Source organism: Festucalex cinctus, chromosome 1 (genome assembly GCF_051991245.1).
Source record: "Festucalex cinctus isolate MCC-2025b chromosome 1, RoL_Fcin_1.0, whole genome shotgun sequence".
In the NCBI taxonomy this organism is placed as follows: domain Eukaryota; kingdom Metazoa; phylum Chordata; class Actinopteri; order Syngnathiformes; family Syngnathidae; genus Festucalex; species Festucalex cinctus.
The window spans coordinates 8,520,268-8,540,644 of record NC_135411.1 but is presented as its reverse complement, the minus strand read 5'-3'; the positions used below and the strand labels follow the sequence as shown (position 1 = coordinate 8,540,644).

The window sequence follows — 20,377 nt, the reverse complement described above, 5'->3', positions numbered from 1 at the left end:
CCATGTTAACTCGCTTGTTGTGCGTAATTGACGCTGTAAGTATAATAACTAGTTCTTCATAGTTCTCTGCACCATTTGTCAATTCTAAGTCGAGCTAACCCATGTAGAACGCCCGAATTCTGCCTTTATTTACATTTGACCGTGGCCGCCATTATCCACGCTGTAGTTTGTAGTCTCTTATGTGGTCTTTGGCGCGCCCTTGTGGATATTTCGTGTAAACACACTGCACCACAAGCAATAGTGTTCTGCCTTATTTAAAGCCCCAGTGTGTAGCTCACGACCGCCATCTATCGGTCAAACAAGATAATGCAATGATTTTAAGCACACGAACTACGGCGTCCCAGAGAGACCCTACTTCAACAGCCTACCACCAATTTCACCGGAACAGAACGCAAACAACTTCTGGTATTCCCTCGAGTGATGACGTAAGTGAATTGCATTTGTTAGACATACTGTACAGATCCCTAATAATTGTGATTTAGTCATTTAATTTCAGAATTAATATTTTTGTCGGCATTGTTTGGAAATACTGTACGTCAGCTAATGATAATGGCTATCTATGTTCATATTTGTTAGTGTAACTAAACCATGCAACAGAGAACACACAGTTATGTTATACGTTTTATAGACATGTGGACCATCTCAAAGGGGGCGAGAGAGACGACGAGGAAGAGAACGCGGTGCCTCGTAACGTACAATTATGTCATCATGGAAAAATAATTCCATTCGAGCATGCATGTGAATGGCTCAAAACATACCTTTGCTTGGAATATGTGGTATTTAGATTACATAGTTTGCTGATATGTTTAGTATATCGTGCAAAAATAATGGTGTTAACTGAACGACACATCTGCAACTCAGACTCGTAACCCCCCCGTGTCTTGTTGCTACTAACCACTCAGAAAAGTGCTGCTTACAAAAACATTTGAAACCCTTTACTCAGATATCGATTTGTCACCATGTTGAACAATTTTACCTAATAAATATCACTAAGCAACTTAATTAGTTTTGATTGAAGATACAACAGCTTCCTTGTACTTCGATGTGCAGGAATTTACATGGCTTTCACAAATAGTCTTGCTCATGTAATAATGTACTTCATTGGCTCAGTGACTTTCAGTTCATTGTTTGGTACCTCATCTGACATACAATTGTTACCTTCTTGCAGAGACTCGTACAGGAAATGACCATGGAGGAACATGAAGATATCCAAGTCCAGCTGATAGACTGACACCAAGAAATACTTTTTGACACATCAGCACCACCATGATTTCCTGTACCTGGATCCCACATCAGCACCACCATGATTTCCTGTACCTGGATCCCACATCAGCACCACCATGATTTCCTGTACCTGGATCCCAGACTGCAGCACCTTGGTGGACTTGTAGCAAATAAGTGACACTTTCCCAGATCCTTGAGGACAATACAAAGGTTTTTTACCTGGCATATAATTAGTCCATGTCTGACACTTGTTGTTGTAGTTTGTATAACTTGTATATTGTTGTTGTGTGTTAATTTGTACATTTTGAATAACTAAAAAAATACTATTTCCTTTGGCGTCAACATGCAGTGTTCATTCGACACCTAACCTAACACTATTTTACATGACCAGAAATGTAAAACATCAAAAGCCTGGAGAATTATTATAAATGCTTGCAATGACAAGGAATTCTTCATTGGCCAATGAATGTAAGGTACAGTACATGAAAATGAATGAATAAAATAAAGTAAAATAAAAGTCTACATGAAATGAACATATTAACTAAAAAAAAAAAAAAATGCTGTTAGAATATAATGAGCTACATGAATTGCAGTTGTTCCAGAATTTTACCAATACGCTGTGCATTTCAAAATATGGAAAATAGACATACAGGTTTGGGCCAAAAGTAGTGTTACAGAGCAGGTATGTGTTGTACACAGCTAAAATATCTGATTAACTCAATACCATGATGGTTTTTTGTGTGTGTGTGTGTGTGTGTGTGTGTGCTGACATTGCCCCCCATTAACATTGCAACATTCCTCAAACTCTCCCGAACACAGTATGATCTGTAACACTACTTTTCGCCTACTCTATGATGTTATTGGGGCAAAATTAAGGAAGGCTTGTCCATTGATTGTGTGAACAGACTGCAGTAAAAATGAAGTCACTTCAATGTTTGCTGGTTTTATTAAGTTTGACATGCTCCTTGACTGCACAAGTACATGTTATGGAGTGAGGGCATGTTCCCACCAACGATGATATCATATTCTTCAAAGGCTTGCTGAGGAAAGTGAGGGAGGAGTCACTCCATGGCTTCAGACACCTGGTCAGCAGGTCCTGTGTAAAACAAGTGGTGCTTGTACATGTGACCATTCCGTATTGCTTCACACAAAAAGTTCATGTAGTGTGCAATGCCGTCCATATGTAAATGACATACCAAGACGTCGGCTGACTTCAGTTTGTTGCAGCTCAGATATGGTAGGTGGAGATACTGGTGGTACAACACCGAAGCCTTCTGGGGTCCTCCATTCAAGTGTCCTCATTCGGGGCATTCCAATATGGCTGCTGACTCTCCCCTTGATATTTTTTTTTCTTGCAGGTCGGTGATGTATTTAAACGGTGCATGAATGCTTGTATACATCAGAATATGGTTCTGGAACCCCTCAAGTTTGGCTGTTGATCTAGTGTGACACAAACAAAAACACAATTATAAAATAAAATAGAATAATTGATGATACTACTATATGTCACCAACTTTCCAACAAAGCCCCCAAAATAGAGGTAAGATCTTTAGTTTTTGGGCCCAAAACATTGTATTAGCTAGATAAAAGTAACTTGACTGCATACTGCATAGAATATGCAAAGGCTGCTTGCTTGTCGAATTTCCGTGGAAAACGTGGCAGCCTGTAAATTCTTGTGCACCCAATTACACAATGGACCAGTACACACTTGAGTGAGAGAGTTCAGACTCTAGCAGTGCTTACGGTACAGCCAGCATTTAAGTCCAGAAAGTTATTCCCTGCCGAAAATTAATTTCGAGAACCCTATTTTCACCAACCACAACGAAAATAATTTTCAACTCCTCCACTAATACAGTATGCTTTAGATTCTCTATTGAAGTTATGGGCAAATATACCTCCGAAATCACAGTTACATTACATTACACAATAACTTGCGCATTTACTCTAAATATAACGTGCCAGCGGGAATCTTTTTTTTTTTCAAAGCAAGTAGCTACATAACGAAATCGTTCGAGTGGTGCGGAGTTGCTAATCAACAGATACAGTGATCGTAAAACAAAGGTACGAACATCGTATTAATTAGTACGGAGTATACTTTTTCTCTCGCTCTCAAAACGTAAACACAAATGTACTCTTACTTACCGGTCAAGTAGAAAGCAGTCGAAGGCACCGGCACGTCCCAAACCTAGTCTGTTCCTCATTTCTCTCCATCTGGCAAATGCGGCTACAATATAAACTCTTGTTTTGTCGCGCTGAAATAAAATAAATTCCCAAAGTAAGTGTGATGCTTGATAATGCTCTCTTCGGGGACCGGAAACTCTTCTTCTTCGTGGACATGCGGTCGCCATACAAACCGGAAGTGCGTTCCAAAAACGCGTTAAGAAATGGAGCGCTGAAATTTGTCTTTGACGGCACCCGTAGCAGAAAGATGGCGGCGAAACATGGCAGACACTAGCAGGCGAGGCGCGGACATGTAAGATAATTTGCGATTTCTAGACTAACCGTTATATTTTAAAAAAGTACGTTTATGCGATACAACATATCTTTTTACATACTACTAACACAAACAATTGTTTTTTTTTTCCGAATGATTTATTATTTCACCACTAGATGCCACTGTATAATACTGAGTGTACCTTTAAGTGTACATATAAGATTGTAAAATTCTTTGTGCCATTGATATATTTTGTTATTACTTGAAACAATTGATATTGTTTAGTGCGATGCCTCATTGGACCTCATTGTAATTGTTTACATTTATTTGTTTGTTCTAGAAAACCACAACTCCACAACTTCATTACAATTTATCACCATCACGACATCAGACTTTAATACCATCAACAAATCCATGTTCTGCCATCATTGTGATTTATGAAGGTGTTCAATCAGATTGTTCTTATATGTTTTGTGCACGTGGTTCACTCTCAGTGCAAGTGCCAAAAGTCCAGCACAAAAACAACAGCACTTACTTTCCTATTTTTTATTTTTTTTAAACAAGTTAATCAGGGGATAGCGCGAACGCAGTCCCCCACTACCACAAATTATGCAGTCGAGATTCCCACATTTGGGGAATTCGCAGGGGTCAGCACAACCGGAGTGCAATGGCTGAGCCTCACCCTGGGGGAACCACCTTCTTGATCATGGTATCTCCCCCTGCCAGGTAAGTATGAGTTGGATATGACGCCAGCGCGATTGTCATTCACGCGCACACTATGTGAAGTGACGGTTTCCTAACACGTGAAATTGTGAACCATACAAGGACGTTTCTGAAGAATAAAGTAAGTCCTCATCACTGTCTGCTGGTCGTAACAATTAGCCCAGCTAACAGCAGAAAGTCCCATGTTATATTGTTTAATAATTATTCTACAATGCATGATGTGATTTTCCTGACTGACAGATGAAGCGGGTTTTTGGAGGGAACTTTATGCTTGAATTCACGCTAACGTAGGAGTTAAAAGATCATTCACTAATGGTTAATGGTTTCTTATGGGAAATAAATGTTCGGAAGAAGAACTTTTCGGCTTACACACACTCTCTGGGAACCAATTAAGTTCGTGAGCCGAGGTATCACTGTACCTGACTCTTTTGTCACCAGTTCTTCTACAAACCTTTACAGACAGACTTTCGGGGCGCAAGATAAGCAGGGAATCAGTGTGTTATCGTCACGTGACTATGCAACCAACTTGCCAATTTGTGTCTGTATTCACAATACAGGTGCTTGATTGGCTGCATAACTACGTGAGGAAGTGACACAGATTGGTGTTGGTTGCCCCCCCACCCCCACCCCCCTCCCCTAGTAGTTTGTTCCGATTAGGGAAAGGGGGAGGGGGGTGTGGTGCACTTTATGCGTCAATCGCAAATTTGGCAGAAGTTTATTCTTGGATATCTGGACATGTCATCAAAAAGGCATCAAGCAGGAAAAGAAAAAACAATGAGATGATGCTCGCGTGTCACTTGCAGGTATGACAATGACAATTTGTTTATTTTGTAGTAGCTACGTTTACATGACCACAGTTAGCAAAAAAAAAACAAAAAAACACTCCAAACCGCCGCAGTGGAATGGTTGTGACCAGCACGTTCATTATACGGTATGTTAAATGGAATGTGACGAGACAATATTGTTTCATATGGAACGGCCAAGAGCGGCATGTACTGGTGAAAGTGTCATTTGAAAATAATAATAATAATCATCTTAAGGCTAAGTAGATTTCCTCATTTCATATTCATAGTTTTAACATTATGTCCAGAATTTTTACATAGTGCCCTATCAGTCCTTCTCTAAAAAGGTAGATTATTAAAATTTTCATGTACCTGTGTTTTAAATATAGGCCTGCACAATACCATAATCCTAATCAATTTAGAAAATGTTTGTACCATGGTTGGTTCAAAACCATATTTCATTGTAGAATCCCTGAATATTGTCTTGTATTTCTGAATACAGGATCAATGCTTCAATATGTTCAAGGAGCATTTCATACCCTAACATAAATGCGGAAATTGCACAAAATCTGTCATATGATGACCTGATAGCCGATTTTGCAGCCCAGAAATGGAGACATGTGCCTCTGTAGGGCCTCTACTAACTTGCTTGCACTTTGTTTATTTCTAGATGTTTATTTGTTAATAGTGGCATTGAATTTTATTTTAATTCATTTAGCTTTATTTATTTGAGTATTTGGTGTCATTGTTAGTTTTAGAAAGACTTATTATTTATCACTTATTTTTGTGAACATTTTTAAAACTTCAATATTGACACTTACAAGTAGGGCTGGGTATCTATTCAGATTTCCAGAATCGATTTAATTCGATTCACAAGGGCCCGATTCAGTTCATGATTCACAACGATTTTCGATTCAGTTGAGGAATTCATGCAGCACATATTTTAGACAGTCAAAAGTACCAATGCTGCAAAGAGTAGAAACTTCTTGCTCTAATTTAATGCATTATTAAGAATATGAATATTTACATTAGGAATTTAATCCATTGCAGTTCCATTAATATGTTTCATTTAACATGGCCTGATAAAAACAATAAATAATAATTTTAATAAATTACAACCACAGCACAGGCTGTGTAAATAAATTGACAAAAATGGGGGGGGGGGGGGGGGTCGATATATTGATACATGGATTTATGTATCGATATTGGGATATGAAAAGGTGTATCGATATGATAGAGATATATCGATATTTCAAACCCAGCCCTACTTACAAGTTATTTTGTTTAATAAAGCAAAACTGACAAATACTCAGATCAGTTCATTTCTACCAGCGGAGGGGTGATGGGGTGTGCGGACGGAGTGTTTTTATCCACAAAACATTTATGCTTAGGGCACCAAAATAGCTAGCCTGCCATCAACAATCAACAAATCCATGTTCTGCCATCATTGTGGTGATTAAAGACACTCAACCCCATCTCTGGATTCGCTGCAATCTTTCTAACCGAAGATTTAGGCCAGACGAGTGTAGACCCAGCACACTTTCAATAATATTCCACAACCGTTGTTTTTAACATGCGCATCGAACGTTTTGGAGCATTGTGATTTATGAAGGTGTTCAAATTCACATTTTTCTGTTCACAGTTGAAAGTCCCCTTCAGTACTGGGAATCACAGAAATATACGCGTCCAATTCTATACAAACTTGCTATCTCATATCGATGCACCCCTGCTTCATCAGTACCATGTGAAAGAGTTTTTTTCCAAAGCAGGTGAAATTCTCTGCAAAAAAAAGAAACCGCCTGAGTCCAAAAACTTTGGAAAAAATATTGTTTTTAAATAAAAATGAATAAGCACTTTATTTTACCTCATTTCACATTTTCACTTGTTGCATAAGCACAAACATAGACAAAGTAACACAGAACAATTCATGTTAAAACACCCTTCAAATATATATTCTTTTGTATTTAGAGCATGATTTACACCCCACCATTTTATTGCATGCACCAAGCATGTTATACATTTGTCTCCACATGATGGCGTAGTCGAGGAAATGAATCATCTGGAAGCCCCGACGTGTGTGTGAAGCATTTCACTGCAGGGCTTCACTGCTTTACGGGCCTTCATTTTGCCATCACTAGTCAGATTGTTCTTGTATGTTTTGTGCACGTGGTTCACCTCGACCCAATAGACGGTAATAAACTGAACTCACTCTCATTGCAAGTGTCAGAAGTCCAGCACAAAAATTAGCTTTAGTATTTTTTCTTTTTAAACAAGTTTATCAGGGGATAGCGCGAACGCAGTCCCCCACTACCACAAATTATGCAGTTGAGATTCCCACATTTGGGGAATTCGCAGGGGTCAGCACAACCGGAGTGCAATGGCTGAGCCTCACCCTGGGGGAACCACCTTCTTGATCATGGTATCTCCCCCTGCCAGGTAAGTATGAGTTGGATACGACGCCAGCGCGATCGTCATTCACGCGCACACTATGTGAAGTGACGGTTTCCTAACACGTGAAATTGTGAACCATACAAGGACGTTTCTGAAGAATAAAGTAAGTCCTCATCATCACTGTCTGCTGGTCGTAACAATTAGCCCAGCTAACAGCAGAAAGTCCCATGTTATATTGTTTAATAATTACTCTACAATGCATGATGTGATTTTCCTGGCTGGGCGATGAAGCGGGTTTTTGGAGGGAACTTTATACTTCAATTCACGCTAACGTAGGAGTTAAAAGATCATTCACTTGTGGTTGTCGTCAGTGGATGATGATAATAACATAATAAGCGAAGTGTGCATCTCGAATTCAAGGTGCATTATGGGTAGCGGCGTGGTGCATTGTGGGTAGGCTAAACTACCAAACGGTCATTGAAAATAAATTGGATCCGATGGAATTGGCTCTGAAAGAAACGTTTCAACGGCTGGAAAGTTGCAGTTTTTTTTATTAACATGCATAGCATGTGGTTTACTGACATCAGGGAAGTTGACTTGCAAGCTTAATAGTGTACAGTTAGGCAAAGATTGTCACCACTCTAATCTCCGCCATTCAAATTGATAGGGTAGTTGGTAGCCTCGTTTATTCCCTGGCGCATGCGCAAATTTAATGCGCACTTCGCTTATTGACATAATCATCCACCTATGTAGGAAACGATGAGTAGCGAGAGCAAGTGTGCAACGACACCTACTGGAGACGTGAGTGTAAAAAAAATAAAATAAAATTTTTGTGATGCAGACATTGACAGTCTAAAAATCTTATAAAAGTCAATATGGATTTAATATTAGGAAGATGAAACATCTCAGTCAATGTGCATCATTTAAGACTAGTTTAAATTGAGAGTAATAAACAGAAAGTGGAGATATTTACAAGAAAACAAATTGAAGGCAGGCAGCTCCAACGCGTCGTCATCCATCCATCCATTTTCTTGACCGCTTATTCCTCACAAGGGTCGCGGGGGGGTGGGGGGGTGCTGGCGCCTATCTCAGCTGGCTCTGGGCAGTAGGCGGGGGACACCCTGGACTGGTTGCCAACCAATCGCAGGGCACACAGAGACGAACAACCATCCACACCTTGGGACAATCCAGAGCGCTCAATTAACCTGCCATGCATGTCTTTGGAATGTGGGAGGAGACCGGAGTACCCGGAGAAGACCCACGCGGGCACGGGGAGAACATGCAAACTCCACCCAGGAAGGTCCGAGCCTGGACTCGAACCGGACGCGTCGTCATACACAAGCAATTTTGGTCTGCTTTAGTACAATATTTTAAAGCAAAAACACTCTCAAAAGAACTAAAGACACATGCAAAGTACGGAAATAAAAGTTTGAATTTTAGAGATTACTAAAGTTAGTAAATAAAACTCGGAGTGTAAGAAAAAATAATTTGGGGTTAAAAACTTAGAAAGATCTCAATAGGCATGGTAAAAACTTAAAGCATCAAATATTAAATTGATTTAGAAGTCACTGAGTAATATTTTCTTTCAACCAAGCTAGTCAAATGCACCAAAATGTAAGATGTGACTTCAGAAGTATTTGGGAGCAAACAGTGGTTTGAGCCAAATGCATGTAATTTGCCGAATAATTAATTCAATGTATCTAAATTGAAAATGACTCACTTTATGATAACACAGTTACCTTTTTTTTTGCATACAGTTTTATGTACACTGTAGACAATTACATAATTATATATATATATATATATATATATATATATATATATATATATATATATATAACCATATTAAAATGCTGACAGAAACTTTTACACAGTATTGTATTCCTTTTATATCTGTCCATCTGTATACCCCCCCTTACCATGAAACCTCGTGACGCCCCTGAGTGTATGCAAATTCACTAACTAACACATGAATTTCTATTTGAGTATTTTAAGTTTGAGTCGACAGTCAATTGCTTCCCATAATGCATAGCGGCACCGACACATTACGGCATTTCAAGAGATAATAATTCACATAACATTAAACTGCGCCCATTCGCACGGTAAAACATGCAACGTTTCAAATTGGAATAAAACAGACAGATTATCCGACAATATCAAAACAATAAACATAACTTTCTTGACTGCGTATTCCATACAAGGGTCACGGGAGTGCTGGAGCCTATCTCAGCTGGCTTTGGGCAGTAGGGGGGTAACACCCTGGACGAACAACCATCCACACTCACAAGCACACCTTGGGACAATTGGGAACGCCCAATGAACCTGCCATGCATGTCTTTGGAATGTGGAAGGAGACTGGAGTACCCAGAGAAGACCCACGCAGGCACGGGGAGAGCATGCAAACTCCACCCACCCAGGAAGGCCATAGAAGTGGGCGCCTCGTGCACAAATGAGGACAACTGTATGTGCACAAATGAGGACAACTGATATACAGACAGTAAAACGACGGAGCTAATACTTGGTGGAGTAGGTACTTCTGATTAAATGTTTTTACTTTCACCTTGTCAGGGGGTGCACCATTCCTGGAGATACTGCAATACCAGGTCGATGCGTGGAGTGGACGGAGCAAGCCCCTATTCCATCTCCATGTTCCAAAAATCAATTTAACATATGGTGCCCGAATAGGGGACGTATCAGATATTAAACTGATAAGAACAGATACTACACTTGATCTTAGCCAAAAGGCCGAGAAGCGATACCAACACAGTGAAAGGGGCGAGGTCTTAATTCCAGAGACTACAGCTTTAAGTTACGGTTGCTCATATCGACTAATTATAATGTCACGTGTCCGAAATGTCAAACAATTATCCACCGTAACGCGCTGCGCCTTTAAGAGACTTCTCGATTACATTCTTCCCGCACCAATTGACATGCGCATTCTGATCCCAGTGTTCAGTACGCGGAAGGAGCAGCCAGAGTTAGACGACCGTATCAGACTTCCATGTTAACTCGCTTGTTGTGCGTAATTGACGCTGTAAGTATAATAACTAGTTCTTCATAGTTCTCTGTACCATTTGTCAATTCTAAGTCGAGCTAACCCATGTAGAACGCCCGAATTCTGCCTTTATTTACATTTGACCGTGGCCGCCATTATCCACGCTGTAGTTTGTAGTCTCTTATGTGGTCTTTGGCGCGCCCTTGTGGATATTTCGTGTAAACACACTGCACCACAAGCAATAGTGTTCTGCCTTATTTAAGTGTACATATAAGATTGTAAAATTCTTTGTGCCATTGATATATTTTGTTATTACTTGAAACAATTGATATTGTTTAGTGCGATGCCTCATTGGACCTCATTGTAATTGTTTACATGTATTTGTTTGTTATAGGAAACCACAACTCCATTACAATTTATCACCATCACGACATCAAACTTTAATACCATCAACACTCTCATTGCAAGTGACAGAAGTCCAGCACAAAAATTAGCTTCGTTTTTTTTTTTTAAACAAGTTTATCAGGGGATAGCGCGAACGCAGTCCCCCACTACCACAAATTATGCAGTCGAGATTCCCACATTTGGGGAATTCGCAGGGGTCAGCACAACCGGAGTGCAATGGCTGAGCCTCACCCTGGGGGAACCACCTTCTTGATCATGGTATCTCCCCCTGCCAGGTAAGTATGAGTTGGATACGACGCCAGCGCGATTGTCATTCACGCGCACACTATGTGAAGTGACGGTTTCCTAACACGTGAAATTGTGAACCATACAAGGACGTTTCTGAAGAATAAAGTAAGTCCTCATCACTGTCTGCTGGTCGTAACAATTAGCCCAGCTAACAGCAGAAAGTCCCATGTTATATTGTCTAATAATTACTCTAAAATGCATGATGTGATTTTCCTGGCTGAGCGATGAAGCGGGTTTTTGGAGGGAACTTTATACTTCAATTCACGCTAACGTATGAGTTAAAAGATCATTCACTTATGGTTGTCGTCAGTGGATGATGATAATAATCATCATCCACCTATGTAGGAAGCGATGAGTCGCGAGAGCCAGTGTGGAGCGACACCTACTGGAGACGTGAGTGTAAAAAAAATCAATTTGTGAAGCAGACATTGACAGTTCAAAAATCTTATAAAACTCAATATGGATTTAATATTGGGAAGATGAAACATCTCAGTCAATGTGCATCATTTAAGACTAATTTAAATTGAGAGTAGTGAACAGAAAGTGGAGATATTTACAGGAAAATAAATTGAAGGCAGGCAGCTACAACGCGTCGTCATACACAAGCAATTTGATAATTAACATAACATTAAACTGCGCCCATTCACACGGTAAAACATGCAACGTTTCGAATTGGAATAAAACAGACAAATTACCCGACTACATCAAAACAATAAACATAACTTCCCCTCCCCCTCCCCCACTGATGTGGAGCTGTCTGTCAGCTGGGCAAAAGCTTGACACCGCGGCGCTTCCTGAAACCACATTTTTGTAATGCGGCACTTTACATTATCAGTAACGCTAACGGCGTTGTAACGATAGGAACAGTAATTAATTTGATTGCTCCGTTAGTGAAAAAGCAACGCAGTTTCTAAAGCCGTTATATTTAAACTTCGTTATTCCCAACACTGCTCACAAGCACGCTTAGGGACAATTGGGAGCGCCCAATTAACCTGCCGTGCATGTCTTTGGAATGTGGGAGGAGACCGGAGTACCCGGAGAAGACCCACGCAGGCACGGGGAAGGCCATAGAAGTGGGCCCCGCGTGAATAACGTACATACAGACGCTAAAATGACGTGAAGTAGATATTTTCGGTTAAACAAACAAGTTTTTACTTTGACCTTGTCAGGGGGTGCACCATTCCTGGAGATACTGCAATACCAGGTCGATGCGTGGAATGGACGGAGCAAGCCCCTATTCCATCTCCATGTTCCAAAAATCAATTTAATATATGGTCCCCGGATAGGGAACGTATCAGATATTAAACTGATAAGAACAGATACTACACTTGATCTTAGCCAAAAGGCCGAGAAGCGATACCAGCATACTGAAAGGGGCAAGGTCTTAATTCGAGACACTACAACTTTAAGTTGCGGTTGCACACGTCGCTTCATCATATTGGCACGTGCCAACACGCCAAACAAGTATACACGGATAATAATGAAGTTCCGTAAACGTTATTTTTCAACTTGCACATCAACCGAATGCTTTCAGATCTTCGTGTGTTTGTATATGTTTTGTGTCACGTGGTTCACGTGGGACCAATAGAATGCTGCGATAAATTTACCTCTTGATGTTGTACTTGATGGGCTTAGGGAATCGTTTTTTTGTTTTTGTTTTGTTTTTTTAAACTATGAAAAAAATTAGCAGTCGAAAAAGCTGTTTGATCAACATTTTCTCGAAAAGACAATCACGTGACCTGCCCACTGATCTATATAAATGACTGGATAGCCGATAAGCCAAGACTTTTGAGGTCGCGAGGCCGCCATATTGCTCTTCCCAAGAAATGTTTCTCGGCATACGATCCTATACATGTACAGTATCGAAAGTGGAGAACATTTGAGACAGTTATTACACACCCGTCACCATGGGCGGGCCATAGGGGTCCGTGCCCGCCCACCAAGATGATTGTGCCCGCCCAGTTGAGGCATGGATCTCTAAAATGGTTCTCCTTTTATTATTATATTTTTCCGTTCATTCGGTTTAGTACTCTTATATCCGAGTGTCAGTAAACGCAACACAGGTCTCGCGGTGTCGGAGGTATGTTACGTTTGTGTTAGCTGCTTCAGTTCATTGCTTCTAATGCTCGCCACTCGCCGAATTGTTCTTGTTTTTGGCGTCGGCTACGGCCAACGGTGGCCATTTGTACAAGTAACGTTTTCTGGCGGCATTCTTGCAAGATGTCACAATATGAAGAAATAGTGGTATGGTTTTGTTTGATTGATTTGTCTTATCTGTAACAGCCATCACAGTCTTACTGAAAATAATGCTAGGTATGCCTTACGCTGACTTATACGCATATGCGACAAATATGTCAATGTTGCGTTCAATGCAAGAGTCATGTACATTTTGTACAAGTGAAGCTGCATGTTTCTGAGGACGCTGGCGCACAAGACAAGTGAGGAGGGACATACTACAAACTTCTTTCGTGTCGGCAACTAAAGAGTCACTTGAAAAAAAAACAAAAAAACTACGGGACCCACATATCGTTTTGGCATCTACAATGAGGTAGGATTTTGCTTTCCTTTTTTTCTTTTTAATTCTGCTGCAGACACCGTTCAAACAGGTGGCCCGTTCGAAGCAATATGTCAGCACATCCGCCCTATTAGATGTGGCAATTGTATTTGCCATTACATCGGCAAAAATAGTCAGATTGACTTTGAATGGGATAATATAATCAAAGGTAATAATAATTCCTTATTAATCCAATGAGCTGTGGCTTGATGATACATCTCCAAGGAGAAACAGAAGGGGGCATCTTTACAAATAGCTTCACTTTGCCTCATCCAATATGGCTGCAGCGTCAACGCACTCACGACGCCACTGCAGTCTACTTTATGTGTGTGTACTGTAAATGCGGTATATGATAATACTGTCAGCGGGCACCATTCAATGGATAGATGCACGACAGTGCGACATAAATTTATCCAAATATATTGAGCAAGTTAATGCTGTCAGTTTGGTATTCATAATAATTGGGCCCGCCCATGCATTTCATGTGCCCCCCTTAAGCCTGGGCTCTGGTGACGGGTCTGAGACAGTACTTGGTAGAAAGTTAGAAACAGCATGATTTATGGTGTTTTAAATGAATTAAACATAAACAAGAGGACTTCCGACATTTTACAACTTGCCTTAATTACAAGTATAATATGCTTAAGGATGTTTAGTACAGTAGGAAACTTGTTAAAAAAAACAAACATATATATATATATATATATTAAGCTGATTTTCCTTTACTCATGTTTTGAATCAAAAATTGATATTCGTATATATTACCTGCATAATTAGTAGTAGTAATCCGATAGATTTGGATTTCTTGTGTTCAGAGTTCAGTTGTTTTTATGTTTTTTCCCCCCGTCGCTTCCCATTGTGACAGTCCTCTCACGATTACACCTGATCTCACAAAACTGAACAGAAGAATGTCACAGAGTCACATCGTGGCATGGTTATGCAGACAATCGGATGCCTGTATTGTGAATACGGAACACCCGATAGACTGGGTATCACAAATCTGTGCATGCTTCAAGGTAACATTGCCAAACAAAATTACATTTTATACAGAATGGCTCATTACTTTGCAGCAAAAACAAGACCACGATGATAGCCAATTATCAATTTTTTTCATCAATGTCATCTGGCAGGTCAGATAAAATTGGCAGTTGGCCCGTAGCCTGCAGTCGAGGGTGTCAATATTAAGCCCAATGGACTCTCTTTGATGATAAAGAAACAGATGAGGTGGCCGGCCACCTCATCCACATTTAGCTCATCAAGGAGAGTCCTTTGGTCTTAAAATTGATTGGAGCTAGAAGGGGTCAGCAACATCTGGCCCGTGGGCCAAAATTGCCGCACTGGCAATTATATCTGGCGTGCAAAATGACAATGAAAAAAAAAAATCCTGAATTAGGGACTTCATAATAGTTGCGGTATTTCAAGTTATTTGCTAATATACTTTGCAAAGGCAGCATTCACAGTCTGAAATTTTGTAGTTTTTCTGTGTGGCAGTGTTCCCATCCTCAAAGTTGCTTCGTGCAAGTAAAAATGATACAAACTCCATCACGTCATGACCAAGGTTCCATTAATCTAGCTGTAAGTCGATGTTTCAACAGCAGAGTTATGAAAATATGAATTGAAGGTTGAACGCTTCATATGTGGGACATGATTGAAAGTGTTCTCAGTTTCCCAACAGTCGAAAATACCAATCTACGATGGGATTCAAACCGTAGAACACAATGTATTATAGCAGTCCAGTTCATCACCTTAACTACTGAGAGAAAAAGATGAGGTGACCGAGTGGTTAAGGTGATGGACTGCTAATCCATTGTGTTCTACATGCATGGGTTCGAATCCCATCCTCATCGTCGTTTGGTGTTTTAGACGCTCCTCAGAGGATGTGGATGGCGCTCAAGAATATGAGGTACCAAGCTGTCCTTCGTCACCAGTTCTTCTCGTAGCCTTTACAGGCAGAATTTCTAGCCACGGAAGAGGCTCCATCTTCCAGCAGTTGCTCCGTGTCATATTGTGATTTGATGCAATCCGTTGGCAGCATCAAAATCTGTAAGTGAGCCCCAAGATGATTCGGGATGATTTAAATTCCTTGCTATGACTGTGGTCTTGTTTTGCTGCAAAAATAATGGGTGTTCTGCTTAAAAGTTTGTTTGTCAATATCACCTTGAAGCACTTTACTTTGACATTTGTGTGATGCGGCAAAGCCGAAAATGCAAAGTAACGATGAGGATGGGATTCGAACCCACGCGTGTAGAACACAATGGATTAGCAGTCCATCACCTTAACCACTCGGTCACCTCATCTGCTTCTGCTGGACCGCTGAGTGTAAATTGGCGCAAAATACAATCATCTGCTTCGCTCAGCGGTTAAGGTGATGGACTGGACTGCCAATCCGTTGTGTTTTACGGTTCGAATCCCATCATTGTAGATTGGTATTTTCGACTGTTGGGAAACTGAGAACACTTTCAATCATGTCCCACATATGAAGCTTTCAACCTTCAATTCATATTTTCATAACTCTGCTGTTGAAACATCGACTTACAGCTAGATTAATGGAACCTTCATCATGGCGTGATGGAGTTTGTATCATTTTTACTTGCACGAAGCAACTTAGAGGAGGGTGGGAACACTGCCACACAATAAAACTACAAAAGTTCAGACTGCGTTACGGCATATGTCACGTCCTTAATTTCCCCATTCGTTTCAAAGATTTGTCAAATGTCTGCGCACAATTACTGTCATGGAGAAGCAGCAAAAACGACAAGTAGATGAGGTGACCGAGTGGTTAAGGTGATGGACTGCTAATCCATTGTGTTCTACACGCATGGGTTGGAATCCCATCCTCATTGTTGCTTTGCATTTTCGACACTCAGAAGATGTGGATGGTGCTTACGAAGTACAGCGCAACGGACTGTCCTTTCTTCACCAGTTCTTCTAATCACCAAAACGGACAGAATTTCTGCAGCACAGAAGAACTGGCTTCATTCAGCCATGAATCACTGCCACACCGTCACGTACTTATGCAGCCAATCAAGCACCTATATTGTGAATACAGAGAGCCGATAGGCCACGTAACACACGGTTGAAGATCAATAGCGCCAACTATCGACCAGGAGGGCGAATGAACAACATTTTAATGTAAGTGTAACCGAATCGCAGATTGGTCAAGACTTTTGAGGCCGCAAGGCCGCCATATTGCTCCTCCCAAGAAACGTTTCTCGGCATATGATCCTATACAGTTACAGTATCGAAATTGGAGAACATTTGAGACAGTGCTTCGTCGAAGCAGCATGATTAATGGTGTTTTAAATTTGTTAAACATAAACAAGAGGACTTCAGACATTTTACAACTTGCCTTAAATACATGTATAAATTATATGCTTAACGATGTTTAGAACCGAAGGAAACTTGTATGTTTTGTTTTTTTTGTTAAAGAATGATAACTGTAATTCAACAAAAGATGCCTCTGCCAAATGTAATATTGGGGTCTAAGGAACTGAGCGATAAAACAAAAGGTGGTCTTCAAAGCAGCGCATACATTCCACTTGATTTTTTTTTTACTTGTTCAAAAATAGTGACCACCCCGGCACAAACCCGCCTCCGGCCTTATACCAACTGCCTACGAGCTGTATATGTCTCATCTGCTCGCGAGGTGGGAGTAACAAGATGGCCGCCCTGTGACTTCAACGGCTTGCACTGGCGTGTATGGGTTATCGGCAATCCAGTCATATATGCAGGTCAGTGGTTGGATGTTTTAAAAAAAAAACTGTGCTGAATGTGCATCTAAAATGATACTGCCACCTAGTGATGGGCAGATGACGCTTTCTGAAAAATTACAAAAAACATTACAAACCGGTAATTTGAACTTGGCCTTTAGCCGTCTTATTATTATTTTTTTTTATTTTTTCGCACATGTTACATGCGGAAAAAAAGGGCTGCCGTGTTGAAGCCATGTTTTATCAAAACCCGTCCCCCGAGGAATTTATTACGCTTATGAAAAAATGACGTAATGGGGATACCAATTATTGCAGATAAAGTGATGGGGAACAGGATTTATTGTTGTACTTAATACTAAGAAGTTAGAATAAAGACCTTATTGTAATAAATAATCCATAAATATTGTCTTACTTTTACCTCGTCAGGGGGTGCACCGTTCCTGGAAGTACTGCAATACCAGGTCGATGCGTGGAGTGGACGGAGCAAGCCCCTATTCCATCTCCATGTTCCAAAAATCAATTTAATATATGGTCCCCAGATAGGGGACGTATCAGATATTAAACTGATAAGAACAGATACTACACTTGATCTTAGCCAAAAGGCCGAGAAGCGATACCAACACAGTGAAAGGGGCGAGGTCTTAATTCCAGAGACTACAACCTTAAGTTACGGTTGCTCATATCGACTAATTATAATGTCACGTGTCCGAAATGTCAAACAATAATGCGCCCTTTAAGAGACTTCTCGATTACATTATTCCTCCACCAATTGATATGCGCATTCTGATCCCAGTGTTCAGTACGCGGAAGGAGCAGCCAGAGTTAGACGACCGTATCAGACTTCCATGTTAACTCGCTTGTTGTGCGTAATTGACGCTGTAAGTATAATAACTAGTTCTTCATAGTTCTCTGTACCATTTGTCAATTCTAAGTCGACCTAACCCATGTAGAACGCCCGAATTCTGCCTTTATTTACATTTGACCGTGGCCGCCATTATCCACGCTGTCGTTTGTAGTCTCTTATGTGGTCTTTGGCGCGCCCTTTTGGATATTTCGTGTAAACACACTGCACCACAAGCAATAGTGTTCTGCCTTATTTAAGTGTACATATAAGATTGTAAAATTCTTTGTGCCATTGATATATTTTGTTATTACTTGAAACAATTGATATTGTTTAGTGCGATGCCTCATTGGACCTCATTGTAATTGTTTACATTTATTTGTTTGTTATAGGAAACCACAACTCCATTGCAATTTATCACCATCACGGCATCAAACTTCAATACCATCAACACTCTCATTGCAAGTGACAGAAGTCCAGCACAAAAATTAGCTTCGGTTTTTTTTTTAAACAAGTTTATCAGGGGATAGCGCGAACGCAGTCCCCCACTACCACAAATTATGCAGTCGAGATTCCCACATTTGGGGAATTCGCAGGGGTCAGCACAACCGGAGTGCAATGGCTGAACCTCACCCTGGGGGAACCACCTTCTTGATCATGGATCTCCCCCTGCCAGGTAAGTATGAGTTGGATACGACGCCAGCGCGATTGTCATTCACGCGCACACTATGTGAAGTGACGGTTTCCTAACACGTGAAATTGTGAACCACAACACACACGCATCGGAATACAAGGACGTTTCTGAAGAATAAAGTAAGTCCTCATCACTGTCTGTCTGTTGGTCGTAACAATTAGCAGAAAGTCCCATGTTATATTGTCCAATAATTACTCTGCAATGCATGATGTGATTTTCCTGACTGACAGATGAAGCGGGTTTTTGGAGGGAACTTTATGCTTGAATTCACGCTAACGTAGGAGTTAAAAGATCATTCACTTATGGATGTCGTCAGTGGATGATGATAATAACATAATAAGCGAAGTGTGCATCTCGAATTCAAGGTGCATTATGGGTAGCGGCGTAGTGCATTGTGGGTAGGCTAAACTACCAAACGGTCATTGAAAATAAATTGGATCCGATGGAATTGGCTCTGAAAGAAACGTTTCAACGGCTGGAAAGTTGCAGTTTTTTTATTAACATGTATAGCATGTGGTTTACTGATATCGGGGAAGTTGACTTGCAAGCTTAATAGTGTACAGTTAGGCAAAGATTGTCACCACTCTAATCTCCGCCATTCAAATTGATAGGGTAGTTGGTAGCCTCGTTTATTCCCTGGCGCATGCGCAAATTTAATGCGCACTTCGCTTATTGACATAATCATCCACCTATGTAGGAAACAGCGCGATGAGAAGCGAGAGCAAGTGTGGAGCGACACCTACTGGAGAAATGAATGTAAAAAAAATCATTTGTGAAGCAGACGTTGACAGTCAAAAGTCAATATGGATTTAATATTGGGAAGATGAAACATCTCAGTCAATGTGCATCATTTAAGACTCATTTAAACTGAGAGTAATGAACAGAAAGTGAAGATATTTACTGACAGAAATAACATTTCAAGTCTAATGATGACTTTAACTTTGACACAGTCTTGTATTCCTTTTATATCTGTCCATCTCCTAGGGGCTAAGCTCCACCCCCTTTCCATGAAACCTAGTGATGCCCCTGACTGAATGCAAATTCACTAACACATGAATTTCTATTTGACTATTTTAAGTTTGAGTCGACAGTCAATTGCTTCCCATAATGCATAACGGCACCGACACATTACGGCATTCGTTTCAAATTGGAATAAAACAGACAGATTATCCGACTATATCAAAACAATAAACATAACTTTCTTGACTGCGTATTCCATACAAGGGTCACGGGAGTGCTGGAGCCTATCTCAGCTGGCTTTGGGCAGTAGGGGGGTAACACCCTGGACGAACAACCATCCACACTCACAATCACACCTTGGGACAATTGGGAACGCCCA

The 20,377-nt window shown here is 40.6% G+C and overlaps 1 long non-coding RNA gene and 10 other non-coding genes across 11 annotated transcripts; 2 read left to right on the top strand and 9 right to left on the bottom strand.

Annotated features, from left to right (window-relative positions):
* Nucleotides 1-254: 254 nt before the first annotated feature.
* On the bottom strand, nucleotides 255-3,855 carry LOC144014607 (uncharacterized). Its single transcript, XR_013282507.1, has 3 exons — nucleotides 3,367-3,855; nucleotides 2,421-2,664; nucleotides 255-2,320 (listed from the first exon to the last, which is right to left on the bottom strand). It is a non-coding gene; the product is annotated as an uncharacterized LOC144014607 (long non-coding RNA).
* A 372-nt stretch (nucleotides 3,856-4,227) lies between these two features.
* Nucleotides 4,228-4,392, bottom strand: LOC144007946 (U1 spliceosomal RNA). Its single transcript, XR_013280471.1, has one exon. It is a non-coding gene; the product is annotated as a U1 spliceosomal RNA (small nuclear RNA).
* Nucleotides 4,393-7,442: 3,050 nt separating this feature from the next.
* On the bottom strand, nucleotides 7,443-7,607 carry LOC144007968 (U1 spliceosomal RNA). The gene has a single exon (XR_013280488.1). It is a non-coding gene; the product is annotated as a U1 spliceosomal RNA (small nuclear RNA).
* A 2,513-nt stretch (nucleotides 7,608-10,120) lies between these two features.
* Nucleotides 10,121-10,311, bottom strand: LOC144008064 (U2 spliceosomal RNA). The gene has a single exon (XR_013280598.1). It is a non-coding gene; the product is annotated as a U2 spliceosomal RNA (small nuclear RNA).
* Nucleotides 10,312-11,072: 761 nt separating this feature from the next.
* On the bottom strand, nucleotides 11,073-11,237 carry LOC144007940 (U1 spliceosomal RNA). The gene has a single exon (XR_013280467.1). It is a non-coding gene; the product is annotated as a U1 spliceosomal RNA (small nuclear RNA).
* Nucleotides 11,238-12,409: 1,172 nt separating this feature from the next.
* LOC144008049 (U2 spliceosomal RNA) lies at nucleotides 12,410-12,600 on the bottom strand. Its single transcript, XR_013280565.1, has one exon. It is a non-coding gene; the product is annotated as a U2 spliceosomal RNA (small nuclear RNA).
* Nucleotides 12,601-15,558: 2,958 nt separating this feature from the next.
* trnas-gcu (transfer RNA serine (anticodon GCU)) lies at nucleotides 15,559-15,640 on the top strand. Its single transcript has one exon. It is a non-coding gene; the product is annotated as a tRNA-Ser (tRNA).
* A 368-nt stretch (nucleotides 15,641-16,008) lies between these two features.
* On the bottom strand, nucleotides 16,009-16,090 carry trnas-gcu (transfer RNA serine (anticodon GCU)). Its single transcript has one exon. It is a non-coding gene; the product is annotated as a tRNA-Ser (tRNA).
* Nucleotides 16,091-16,554: 464 nt separating this feature from the next.
* On the top strand, nucleotides 16,555-16,636 carry trnas-gcu (transfer RNA serine (anticodon GCU)). Its single transcript has one exon. It is a non-coding gene; the product is annotated as a tRNA-Ser (tRNA).
* A 1,291-nt stretch (nucleotides 16,637-17,927) lies between these two features.
* LOC144007994 (U2 spliceosomal RNA) lies at nucleotides 17,928-18,118 on the bottom strand. The gene has a single exon (XR_013280505.1). It is a non-coding gene; the product is annotated as a U2 spliceosomal RNA (small nuclear RNA).
* A 746-nt stretch (nucleotides 18,119-18,864) lies between these two features.
* LOC144007960 (U1 spliceosomal RNA) lies at nucleotides 18,865-19,028 on the bottom strand. Its single transcript, XR_013280486.1, has one exon. It is a non-coding gene; the product is annotated as a U1 spliceosomal RNA (small nuclear RNA).
* Between the last annotated feature and the right edge of the window lie 1,349 nt (nucleotides 19,029-20,377).